The 13,517-nt window shown below is 37.2% G+C and overlaps 1 pseudogene; it reads left to right on the top strand.

The window, feature by feature from the left end:
• Nucleotides 1-1,615: 1,615 nt before the first annotated feature.
• On the top strand, nt 1,616-12,162 carry LOC122134627 (annotated as a pseudogene).
• The last annotated feature ends 1,355 nt before the right edge of the window (nt 12,163-13,517 follow it).

The raw sequence follows: 13,517 nt of genomic DNA, 5'->3' as shown, positions 1-13,517 counted from the left end.
ATACTAACAATGTATAATATATAATTGATGGTGTGACATTTTAATTAGTCTCTTATGCAAGAAGTAGTACCACGCTTATGCAAGTCCTCTATTATCATACAGGTCCCTAAAAAATGATACACATGTACTCTCAATGATTTTAGGCCAGTAGCATTACCATCAATTGCCATGAAGTGCTTAGAGAAACTCATTGCATACATTAACTCAAATCTGTGTTTCCAGACACTGTTGATCCCCTACAGTTTGCTTATCACCCCAACCAATCAGTGGACAGTGGTATTAGCTTTAATTGCATTACCCTTCAAAACCTGAATTGCAGTGAAACATATGTAAAGATGCTCTTCCTGGATTATAGTGGCTTCAATACCATCTGACTGAGAAAGATAATTGGGAAGCTGACAGACCTCGGGGTCCTGAATCCCACCTGTTACCTTGATTTTGGACTTTCTTATTGATAGACCACAAAAGTTGAGGATGAGAGGCTCTTCTCAGAGTTCTGAGGCTCTTCTTCTGAGATTACAATTTTACTGCCATATAGAGACTTGTTGCTAAGGTTGGTTTATGTTTATAAACCTTTAATATGTATCTGTTATACAGAGACTTTTTTATCACAGTTTTCTTATACATATTGTTTTGTTTTTTCAGTTCTTTTTTTTTGTTGTTGTTGTTTTGTTTTTTTTATGGAATACCACAGATAAAATGTATCTACTGCTTGACAGTTATCACTTAAATAGGTGTCTTGGGAAGTCACACTTGTTTCTATGACACCAAACAAGAATCTGCCGGCAGGTTACTGTTATTTAGCCAAACAAATTTTGGGCACTGTCTACAGGCTCATTTTAAATGTTTGGGGTTTGCTGACGCTGAGTTTGCAAATGTGTGTTTAAAGTTTCTGAGTAGGAATTTTAGAGAAAGTGACTGGTCTTTGTCAGTGCTGGGTTGATTGTTTACAAATTGTAGTCCATTGCTGATTACAGAAAATACATTCCCTTCTTTGATATCAACATGAAATGCAATAAAAACCAGGGTTTCCCAAACTGGGGTTAATTTAAGAACTGCAAAGGGTTTGTAAGTAGATAAATAAGGCATTCAAATTATTAATGCATTTAACGCACCTGTAGCCTATAATGCATTTAAATGCCCCTCAAGATATTGTGTCAAAAATACTCCTGTAAGAGTTTTTGTATTGTATTTACATCATATGATATAGTTAGACAATATCACATGAGATTTTAGTCCTGTTTTTGCACGAGTGCAAATGTGATTCTGACTTTAAGCAACAGTTTAGTTACAAATTAAGGTTGTCCCAGTTCAACAGATTATGTCAAAATTATTGTATTTTTTGAACAGAGTCAAGAAGGTCAAGACCTCTGTAGGGGCAAAGGGCCCACATAATAATTTAAAGGGAAATGCATTTTATGCTTGCATACTATTTTAATTACTTGTCAGAGAGCTATGTGTGACTCGCTAGCCATAGGTTCCTGGCAACTGGTCAATATGATACTTATGAAACTTAACAACTGCCATAAACTGTTTTACTAGTTAGATTAAAGTTAAACTGCATGATTGTGACGCTAGTATGTATGCCTCCCCTTAGATTAACAGTAGTACTTAAAAAGAGCTTTGAACACTCTTCCCCTTTGTAGAACAGTCATGATGAAGGTCCTAGAGGGATTTCTTTCTCTGGGTTTGTTGGCTGTTTTTTGGAGCTCCAGTAATGCAGAGCAACAGGACTTCATGTTACTTGCTGGCCCTCTGAAAACCAGCCAGACTGCACCTTCAAATGAAGATGATGTGTTTAACTGTGGAGGTCCACTGCCTCAACAATCCAGAGCCTACTTCCTGTACCTTCAGAGCAGAGGGGTGACCCACTTTAAAGTTCCCCTGTCTTGGTCTCTCATTCTTCCCTCCGGTGATCCCAACCAGCCGAATGAAGACACTGTGAAGTGCTACAAGACGCTTGTGCAGCAGCTGACTGAATCTGGCATCAAACCTCTGCTGGTTCTCCATCGTTCTGCTGTACCAGAACTCTTCAGAGCCAGATTTGGAGGCTGGGAGAATCCATTACTGGTGCAGATGTTTGAGCAGTATGCAGGATTTGTGTTCAGTACATTTAGCGATCTTGTGGACACATTCATCACGTTCAGTCATCTGCATGAGCTACATGAATTGCAACTTCAAAATGCTGTCCAGTCTCATGCAAATGTTTACAATTCCTATCATCAAATGTTCAAAGGTAAGGCATGAGTTTATTAATTCATTTATTATTAATTTATTATCATACATTATCATACGTTTCATGAATAAAATGCTAAATTGTTTTATGGTTTAAATGTAGTTGAAAATTTTATGCATTTAGCAGACGCTTTTATCCAAAGCGACTTACAGTGCATTCAAGCTATCAATTTTTACCTATCATGTATTCCCGGGGAATCGAACCCCCAACCTTGCGCTTGTTAACGCAATGCTCTACCACTTGAGCTACAGGAGCACCTGAAAAGGGGCTAAACAGCTCATTTTATTGCCCACTGAGACAACTTACCACATGTAATGTGGAAACAGGCCCATATGCATTAAAACAACCACAACAAAATTTTACTTTTACATAGTTTACATTACATAGTTCTTGATGGAGTCATGATGGAGTCTCTCTCTCTCTCTCTCTCTCTCTCTCTCTCTCTCTCTCTCTCTCTCCCAGCACTTCATTTGTCTGTTGGGATCAGAGCCAGTGATATTTATCAAATGGGGTCAAAAATCATGGTAAGTGTTTAAGACAGATCATGATATATTATGCTGATCAATAGTCAATATTATGTTATTTATAACATACATCTCTTGTCTCATCTTCAGGCGCATGTGGATTTCATATCTCTCCATATGCAGTACAACTGCAAATTGGAGACACCTCTTACAGAGGAAGTGAGGAAGTTACACGTAATGATTTGTTGTGGTTTTTGAAATATTATATAATCATCTTTACAATAGTGAATAGTCATCAGATTTCACAGCTGGTTTTTAATATTCGCTGCTTAATGTGACAATATTTCAGGACACTGGACTGACATTTGACACTCTTATTTCAGATTGCCAGTGGTCAAAAGCCCATACTTATGTATCAGCTGACAGTCGAAGACTGTGATGGATATGAAAACCATTTCCAGCCACTTCACACAATTCTCAGAGGTAAATGTTAGCAGATTTTTTAAAGTGATGGGTCCAAAGTCTAAGATGCTTTTTATAAAATGAAAATACCAGATGCTAACCTATTATTTGCCAGTTTTACAGAACAAAGATCTTCACATCATGGGCTGTGACATCACACACCTTTTTGAGAAGCTAGATCAGGAAGAAACACTCAAAAGGTAAAGCTGAAACCATAAAAGTACAAATATCAGTACAAAATAGCTATACAAAAGTCATCATAACAACTATGTTCTCATTTAGTTTGCAGATGGAAAATACTAAGGCAGTCTCACATCAGAAATCAGCTTCTGCATTCTCATACCAAAAGGTCTGGGAGAAATTCAGAAGTCAGACTGAAGCTGAGCGTGATCAGTTCTTGAGTGGCTCGTTCCCAGTTCATTTTGACTGGTCTGTCTCCAGTGAAAGTTTCAAAGTGGAGGGTGGATGGACTCAACATGGGAAGGGCGAGACAATATGGGACCGATTTAGCCATGAGGGTCATGTCTTTGAAAACCAGACCACTGATTTGGCCTGTGATAGTTATCACAAGGTGGACTATGATGTGTATCTGCTTAGGGGATGATGGTACCTAATTATCAGTTCTCAATTTCCTGGGCTCGCATTTTCCCCACCGGACGCAAAGAAAGTTTGATTGAAAAAGGTGTTGCTTATTATGACAAGATGATCGATACACTCCTACAATCCGGCATCGAGCCCACTGTTACCCTGCATCACTGGGACCTTCCCCAAGCTCTGCAGGACTCAGGCGGCTGGGAAGATGACTCCATTGTGGAAGCTTTCAAAGAATTTTCCGATTTCTGCTTCTCGCATTATGGAGACCGAGTCAAGACATGGATCACCTTCGGCAGCCCGTGGGTAGTAAGCAACTTGGGGTACGGAACAGGGGAACATCCCCCGAGAGTGAAAGACCCAATAATCGCATCTTACAAGGTGTGTCTGTCAATCTGAGAAAGTACCAGATATTTTTATGAGTTTAGAAAGTGACAATTCTTTGTGTGCTTTTGCAGGTGACGCACAATATTATAAAATCTCATGCTGAAGCCTGGCATATTTATAATGATAATTACAGAAAACTGCAAGGTGGAAAAGTGGGCATTGCTCTTAACTCCGATTGGGCAGAGCCGATGAATCCCTCAATTGATCAGGATGTAGCAGCAGCTGAGCGTTATCTAAACTTCATGCTGGGCTGGTTTGCTCATCCCATATTTGTAGATGGAGACTATCCAACCGTGTTAAAGGAACAAATTGAGAAAAAGAAAGGTTCATGTGGTAAAGAGCTGGCAAGACTCCCTGTCTTCACTGAGGCTGAGAAACAAAGAATTCAAGGCACAGCTGATTTCTTTGGACTTAACCACCACACTTCCCGACTGATTAGTGAGAGCTTGAATAGTTGTGATGCTGGACCGAATAATGTCGGGGACTTCCAGACTCATATTGACCCCACATGGCCCCCGACAGTTTCTGACCAGATCCAGTCTGTTCCGTGGGGTCTTCGAAGATTATTGAACTACATTTCTTTAGAGTACACGTCCATCACAAAGGTGCCCATCTACATCACAGGAAATGGAATGCCAACTGAATACAATGGCGATGTGTTCAATGACAATGAGCGTGTCGACTATCTCCAAGCCTACATTAATGAGGCAATGAAAGGTAAAGAGCTTAAGCAAACTAGTTAATGTTTAAAATAGGGCTGTCAGTCGATTAATAAAAAAAAAAAAAAAATCTAATTAATTACGTTTCAATTAATTAATCGCAATTAATCACAATTAATCGCAAAATAAATTTGACTGACACCCACAAAAGATTAAAGATTTTTTTTGTGTTTAATGAGAAAGTATCAAGTAACTAGACATTACAAACTGTAGCTTTAGAAATATTTTATTCTATTCAACAACAACAAAAATATTACACATAATCATTTAGGCTACAACGGCCTAACATAAACTATGGAACATAAAAGAAGATAATTTGAGAAATATCTCAGTATTGTCTGAGTAACAATGACATCTCTGTAAGTCATTGTTAACCAAAACAGCTTTGTTACCAACAGTCTTCAAAATAATAAGTCCCTTGAAGGGTATTTTGTAGTCTTTGAAAATACCTTATTTCATGTTCCACAAAAGAAAGGTTTGAAACGACATGAGGGATGTGAGAGTAAATGATGACAGAATTTTAATTTTTATTTATTTAATTATTATTAATAATAATAATAATAATTAAATGATACTCTAAATAAGAAACAAAAACTACCAACAGGTGGCGGTAAATGTAATTCATTTGATTCATTCAAACGGCTGACTCATTCAGGAACGATGTAAATGGCTCTCTTAATGAATAGGCCTTTGATTATTAGGTGCGTTTGACTTGAACCACAGCTACAGATGAAGGTCAACGAGAGTAGCCGCTTGCAGTAAAAAAAGCTTTTACTTTCGTACTTTTGATTCGTTCAAAACACGGATTCATTCAGAAACTAAACACCGCTGTGTTTACCAATGCCCTTGCTACGTTTCTGGACCTGGGAACGTTTCAGTTGTGTTGCTGTCTATGGAGGGTCTGAGAGCGCTAAGATTTAATCCAAAATATCTTAATTTGTGTTCCGAAGATGAACAAAAGTCTTACGGGTTCAAGAGGTTTGTAATGACATAAGGGTGAATAATTAAAGGGGTCATATGATGCGATTTCAAGTTTTCCTTTCTCTTTGGAGTGTTACAAGCTGTTCGTGAATAGATAAGATCCTTAAAGTTGCAAAGACTAAAGTCTCAAACCTAAAGAGATATTCTTTATAAAAGTTAAGACTCATCCATGCCCTCCTAAAACGCCTCGTTTAAACACGCCCCCCCCATGTCTACGTCATTGTGTGGGAAGATTCGCATAACACCGCCCAAATGTTTACGCAAAGAATACACAGCATCACAATATGGTAAGGGGTGTAACATTTCCGTCACACGCTTGAGGTATTCGGCTAATCACAACGCACTGGATAGCTGGCCAATCAGAGCACACCTCTCTTTTCAGAACGATGAGCTTTGTAAAAATCTATGTGTTTCAGAAGGCGGGGCATAGAGGAGAAACAATAATGTACAGTATGCGGAAAATAATGTGTTGTTTGAACCTTAAACCGTATAAACACATTTCATTACACCAATTACACAAAATAATGTACTTTTTAGCAACGTCATTTGACACCTTTAATGAAAGAATTTTTGGGTGAATAACCCTTTAAAATCAGACTATATTATAAAAGGTTGCTATCTAAAGTCTACTAACTACATCTCTCTGTCAAAACAGCTGTGCTTTTGGATGGAATTGACGTCCAGAGGTTTACAGTCCAGTCTCTAATGGATGGATTTGAGGGTCCTCAAGGCTACAGTCAAAGATTTGGATTGCACTATGTTTACTTTGAAGGTGCTGACAGACCGAGAAACCCCAAAGCATCAGCATATTACTACTCAAAGGTGATTGAGAGAAATGGATTTTCTGAGACTGCGGCAAAGGCTAAGATGGAAATATATGGAAATAAAATTGAGATCACAAGACTCCCTAGTCTGCCGCCATCTGAAGTTCCTTCAAAATCCAAGGTTGTTTGGGAAAAGTTTTCCCCTCAGACCAAGTTTGAGAGACAGCTTTATCACTATGGAACATTTCCAGAGGGATTCCATTGGGGAGTCTCGTCTTCAGCATATCAGGTAGAAGGGGGCTGGAATGCAGATGGAAAAGGACCAAGTGTTTGGGATACTTTTACTCAAAAACCTGGCAATATCCCAAACAATGACAATGGTGATGTTGCATGTGACAGTTATAATAAAATAGATGCAGATCTATACATGTTAAGAGCCCTAAAAGTGAAAACGTACAGATTCTCCTTGTCATGGGCTCGAATTTTTCCCAACGGCTATAAATCTTCTCTTAACAAGAAGGGAGTGGACTACTACAACAGGCTTATAGATGGTCTCATAGCAAACAATATCACACCCATGGTGACTCTCTACCACTGGGACCTGCCACAGGCTTTGCAGGACATCAGTGGTTGGGACAACCCTGAAATGATTAACATATTCAATGAATACTGTGACTTTTGCTATGCAACATTTGGAGACAGGGTGAAGTTTTGGATCACATTTAATGAACCCCAGACAATTGCATGGTCGGGATATGGACTGGGTCAGATTCCACCTAATGTGAATCAACCCGGGGATGCTCCATACAGGGTTGCACACAACCTCCTGAAAGCTCATGCACAAGCATATCACACTTATGATGAGAAATACAGGGCATCTCAAGGAGGTCTGGTATCCATTAGTCTGAACGCTGAATGGGCAGAACCCCTAGACATCAATGTTCCTCGAGAGGTGGTGGCTGCTGATCGAGCCCTTCAGTTCCAGCTAGGCTGGTTTGCACACCCTATCTTTAAAAATGGTGACTACCCTGATGCCATGAAGTGGCAGGTTGGCAATAAAAGTGAACTTCAAGGCTTGACAGAATCCAGGTTGCCTTCTTTTACTGATGAAGACAAAGCCTTTATCCAAGGAACAGCTGATGTATTCTGCCTTAATACATACACTACCAAAGTTGTGCGTCATGTGACCAGCAGACTTGATACTGAGTCTTATGAAACTGATCAGGATGTAGAAAAGGACAATGCAGATGGCTCTGAAAATACAGCTGTTAATGAGCAGAAGGCTGTTGCTTGGGGACTCAGGAGACTTCTTAACTGGTTAAAGGAAGAATATGGAGACCCTGAGATTTATATTACGGAAAATGGTGTGGCAACAGGCATTGACATAACAGTTGATGACACTGATCGAATATTCTTCCTGAAGACCTATGTTGATGAGGCTCTTAAGGGTATACTAACACTGTTTCTAATCGCCAACTCTTTGTACTGTGCATATTTAAAGGGATGGTTCATCCAAAAATGAAAATTCTGGAATTAATTACTCACTCTAATGTTGTTCCAATCCCCTAAGACTTTTGTTCATCTTTGGAACATAATTGAAGATATTTTAAATGGAATCCGAGAGGTTTCTGTCCCTCCATTGACAGCCTAAGCAACTTTCACTTCAAAGGCCCAGTAAGGTAGTAAAGACATCATGGAAGTAGTCCATGTTACTCCAGCGGTTCAACTGTAATTTTCTGAAGCGTCGGGAATCTTCAGTTGTGTTCCGAGTATGAACAAAAATCTTAGGGGATTTGAAGAACATGAGGGTGATCAATTAATGACAGAATTTTCATTTTTTAAGTGAACCATCCCTTTACTGTAAGCATAAAATCTGCTTATAAATATTTACATTCAGAAATCATAAAATCAATAAATTTTAAATATTATTATGGTAACTGAGACTTCTGAAACCCAATCCTGTTGTAGGTTTTGGTTTTCATGGCTTTGAATACAACAAACATTACATAAACATTCAAAATTTTTGATTTTTTTTCTGCATAAAACACAAATTGTACAAAATTATTAGTGAGTGAGAGCCAGTGTTTTTAAAAGTGTTACACTGTAAATTGCTAAACTTGACAGACGTTAATATGTATTCTCTTTTTAGCACACAATCTGGATGGAGTACGCATCAAGGGTTACATTGCTTCCTCTCTAATGGACTCCTTCGAGTGGCTGAAAGGCTACACTGTTGGCTATGGACTTCACTATGTGAACTTTAAACTTTCAAGTCGGCCAAGAAGTCCAAAGCGCTCCGCTCACCTCTACTTTGATATAATGAAAAATAATGGCTTTCCACCAACAGAGGATGTAGAAATGTTATATGGACATTTCCCAGAGGGATTTATGTGGAGCACAGCAAGTGCTTCATATCAGGTACAATCTATTTTAACAAATGAATCTGAATTTTGTCTATCCTATTTGCTCTGAGTGTCTTCACATGAGGACTTTTTTATTTTCATTTCTTTATGCTCAAACATCACAGATAGAGGGCGCCTGGAGAGCTGATGGAAAAGGTCTCAGCATTTGGGACAAATTTGCTCACACTCCGGAAAAGATATCACAAGATGACAATGGTGACATTGCCTGTGACAGCTACAACAAGATCGCTGAGGATATCAATAGTCTCAAAACACTGAGGGTCAGACACTACCGGTTTTCTGTTTCATGGCCCAGAATTATGCCAGATGGAACGACCAGGAAAATTAATGAAGCTGGACTCAACTACTATCACAGGCTACTGGATGCTCTTTTGGAAGCCAATATCAAGCCACAGGTAAAATATTTTGAATGGATTTGCTTGTAAAAATTGTACTTGTAGCCTAAAAGAATTTGATTAATTTCTGACAGTCTATTAATCATTTTGAATTGGCAGGTGACTTTGTACCACTGGGATCTCCCACAAGCACTTCAGGATGTTGGTGGCTGGGAGAATGAGACCATTGTCGAGAGGTTCAGAGACTACGCTGATGTTGTATTTAACAGTCTGGGAGACAAAGTGAAGTTCTGGATCACTATAAATGAACCCTACATTGTTGCACTGCATGGGTATGGCCATGGAATTTTTGCACCAGGTATGATTTCTATAAAAAATTATATTTTTGCTTTTTATAAATATGATTTTGCTTATCAGTTTCAATGTTAACAGTTAATAATGCATTGTTAAATTCTTGATGTTCTATTTCTGTCCAGGTATAAATGCTAATCCCGGCACTTCACCATATATTGCGGGACACAACCTTCTCAAGGCTCATGCTGAGGCCTGGCATGTGTATAATGACAAGTATCGTACGAAACAAGGTGGCATTATTGGCATCACGATAAACTCTGACTGGGCTGAGCCAAGAAACCCATACAAACAAGAAGACGTGGACGCTGCCATGCGTGTAGTTCAGGTACAGTTTCGTAGTTCAACCATTTCTGCATCCATGACAGAGTTTTATCTCTAACTAAAACTAAAATTAAAAATACTAACATTTAAGTTAATTGAAATAAATTCTAATTAAATAAAATAGAATATAAATATAAAACAAAAATATAAAAAAAAAATTAAGTTTTTTTGACCAGGTTTTTATTAACTAAAACTGCAACTGAAATAAAACTAACACAAATGAGTCAACAAAATTACTATAGCTTTAAATAAATGTAAAATATAAAAATAAAAACTAATTTGAAATAACAATACCTGTGTGCATAAATAAATAATACACCACTGCTCTTTTTTATCTCTCGAAACAGTTTATGATGGGTTGGTTTGCTCATCCTGTGTTCAATGGAGATTACAGCGATTTAATGAAGAACATAATTCGAGAGAGAAGTTTAGCAGCCGGCCGACCACAATCAAGGTAATAAAGATATTATCTTCTTTTTTTTCTTCTGAGGAATTCAAAGTTTTTTTTGTATTCAAAAAATGCTTTACATTTGCATTTAACATCTAACAGGCTTCCAGAATTTACCCCGGCAGAAGTAGCGAGGATTAAGGGAACTCATGATTATTTTGGATTCAACCACTACACCACTGTTTTAGCCTTTTACGTTGACTTTCAGAACCAAGAGCATTATGATGCAGACAGGTAGCCTTTTAGATTTAATCAACATCGTCACACTGTTTCAGGCCCAATTTGTTTAAAACATGCATTAACATTTATCATGCTGGCATCTATTCCAGGGGTGCAGCAGTTATTAGTGATCGTACATGGCTGGAATCTGGATCCGACTGGTTGAAAGTTAATCCCATGGGATTCAGAAAAATTCTGAAATTCATTAAGGATGAATATGGAAACCCTCCTGTTTTCGTTACAGAGAATGGAGTATCAGAACGAGGGCCAGTAAATCTGAATGACGCCCTCCGAATCCACTACTACGAAAACTATATCAATCAGGCCCTGAAAGGTAAAAAGATTTTTTAAATGCTTTTTTCATGCATCGATTTTAGACTATTGGTAAAAATTCATTGGTGCTAGATGAATAATATCTCTTTTTATTCTTAGCGTATTTGCTGGATGGTGTGGACATGCGTGGCTATGCTGCCTGGTCACTAATGGACAATCTGGAATGGACGATGGGTTATGATGAAAGATTTGGTCTTTTCTATGTAAATCGATCAGATTCTTCTTTACCACGTATTCCTAAGAAATCTGTCTGGCACTATGCTTCAATAATCAACTGCAATGGCTTCATAAGCCCAGGAGAAAGTCCACCTGAATGTCAGATCCATGAACCTGAAGGTTAACATCTATCCTTTTGTTGGTTCATTCATTGTATCCTTCACTCTGTATGTCTATCTATCTGTTGTTCTGTCTCTCCATGCATCCATTCAGCTGAGTCTTTTCTTGATTACAGGAACTACTCCTCCATCTCCTCCTGGTGAGGAACCGGTGGTCAGCTTCTTAGGTTTGGAAGTGTCAAGTTCTGATGCTGCACTGGGTCTCAATGTCCTCTTCAGTCTCACTGTTATTGCAGCAGTCGCTGTTGTCCTCATGGCATATGGACTTGTCAAGGCATCCAAGAAACAAAAAAATCCTGTAGAAGAACGCATTGACCTTGAGAACAAATGCAAGTTCTAAACATAACACCTGCTTTACCAATTATCCTAATATAATCGGCCTAATATAATATAATCTATATATAAATATACATATATATATATAAATATAAATATAAATGTCTCTTTGAAAAACATAAGCAATTGCCTTAATATCTGCCTTTAACATTATAAAATATCAGTTAACTTTGTCTAACTTACTAGCAATGTAATGAAAAGTCATTATATCCTTTCCAGTGTACCATCAGAAAGTGGCACTAAACGCTGAAATGTTATGTTTGCTTTCTTACATTATTACGTTAATTATCAAGTGCAACTTTTGTCACATGTATATGAAATTCATTTTAATATGTCAGTCTTTTTAAATTCATAGAGTGGATTGTTCTGTTTTGTGTGCTTTAATGCTCTGCATTTGACTCATCTCTGTACATGCTGATTTTAAACAATAAATCAAACAAATAAAATAAAATAATTTAGTTGTTTTATTGTAATGCAGAGTCAATGGAGTTGGGATCCACTTGCAACTTTATTAACAAATTTCTTGTTGGACAACAGTAAGAGTTCAAACACTGTTGTCAGAGATATCCAAGGCAAATCAGCAGCATAATCACAAGACAAGCAATGGGTCATGAATTATAACTTACGATATAAGTTATTCTTCCTTTACATTATAAACATATTTCACAGTAAAAAAGACTTTACTTGATGAATAGGAATGAATTATCAGTCCAAGGACAGAAGGCATGAAGTAGATTGTATACAAAAGGTTTATCAGCAAAGTTTAATTGATTATGTTGATCATTTATAGATCTTATAAAGTTATATGATACAGGCTAATCTATTTAGAGATAGATATTATACTTATTGTATAACAGAATGTTACAATAAATTGTTGATTCAAGTTATGTGAGAATAAACTGTTTTAAAAATGTAGCTAAAATGTTGTAACCTGCACTGACAAACAAGTATTCTGTTTTCAATCAATTTATACCCCCAACGGACAACGTATCATGGGGGATACAAACATTTAAATCCTAGATAAAAGTCATGTTTAAAAAATAATAATAATAATAATAATAATGAATAAATTATTTCTCTTTATGGTCTTGCCCTTTTTAGGGTTAACAACAATAATTTGCTTTGAGTTATTACCCTGATCTACCATATGATGTCAATGCATTGTGACCCCTGTGTGGTGTTTTATTAAAGCCTAACAAACACGCGCAAACAAGATAACAGGTACAATAAAAAAAGAAAAAGGATAGAGATTTGATATCTTTGCTTATTCAGATAATGCAGCATAAATGCAGATTTATATAATCAATAAAGTTTCCCTCAAGGCAAAGTTCACTGAAAACTGATTTTCACTTTAAGATTGTTTTGACTGGTTAAATTTACCAACATTGCACCCATGTTATTTACAGAGTGAGTGTGTTTAGAGATCTGGAGAGATTTTGGAGAGTCTGCAAATAATTCATTTTCTTGTTTTATAATACTGAAAAGGGATAATAATTCTGTTTTGACATTATGCTCATACGTATAAGGTAAATTTAGACATTTTCTGCAGCTTTATACTTTATGAGACTAATCCTTTTTAGTTTAGTTTTTTTTTTTTTTTTTTTTTTTTTTGCTTTTTGCAGTGCAATATATAACGTGTTTTCCAATAGTGGTTTCTCTGCTGACATTTCAATGTTTCTGCAGTAAGTAAAAGCAAACATCCCTATTGGATATTCTGAATAATTTAACAGAGACTTTTGAGAACTTTAAGTTTACATAGCTTAATGTATTTACATACCTTAATGTATTAAGATACCTTCATGCCTCTGG

Source organism: Cyprinus carpio, chromosome B9 (genome assembly GCF_018340385.1).
Source record: "Cyprinus carpio isolate SPL01 chromosome B9, ASM1834038v1, whole genome shotgun sequence".
In the NCBI taxonomy this organism is placed as follows: Eukaryota; Metazoa; Chordata; class Actinopteri; order Cypriniformes; family Cyprinidae; genus Cyprinus; species Cyprinus carpio.
Note: the sequence above shows the minus strand (reverse complement) of the source record. Positions and strands in the feature narration are given on the sequence as shown.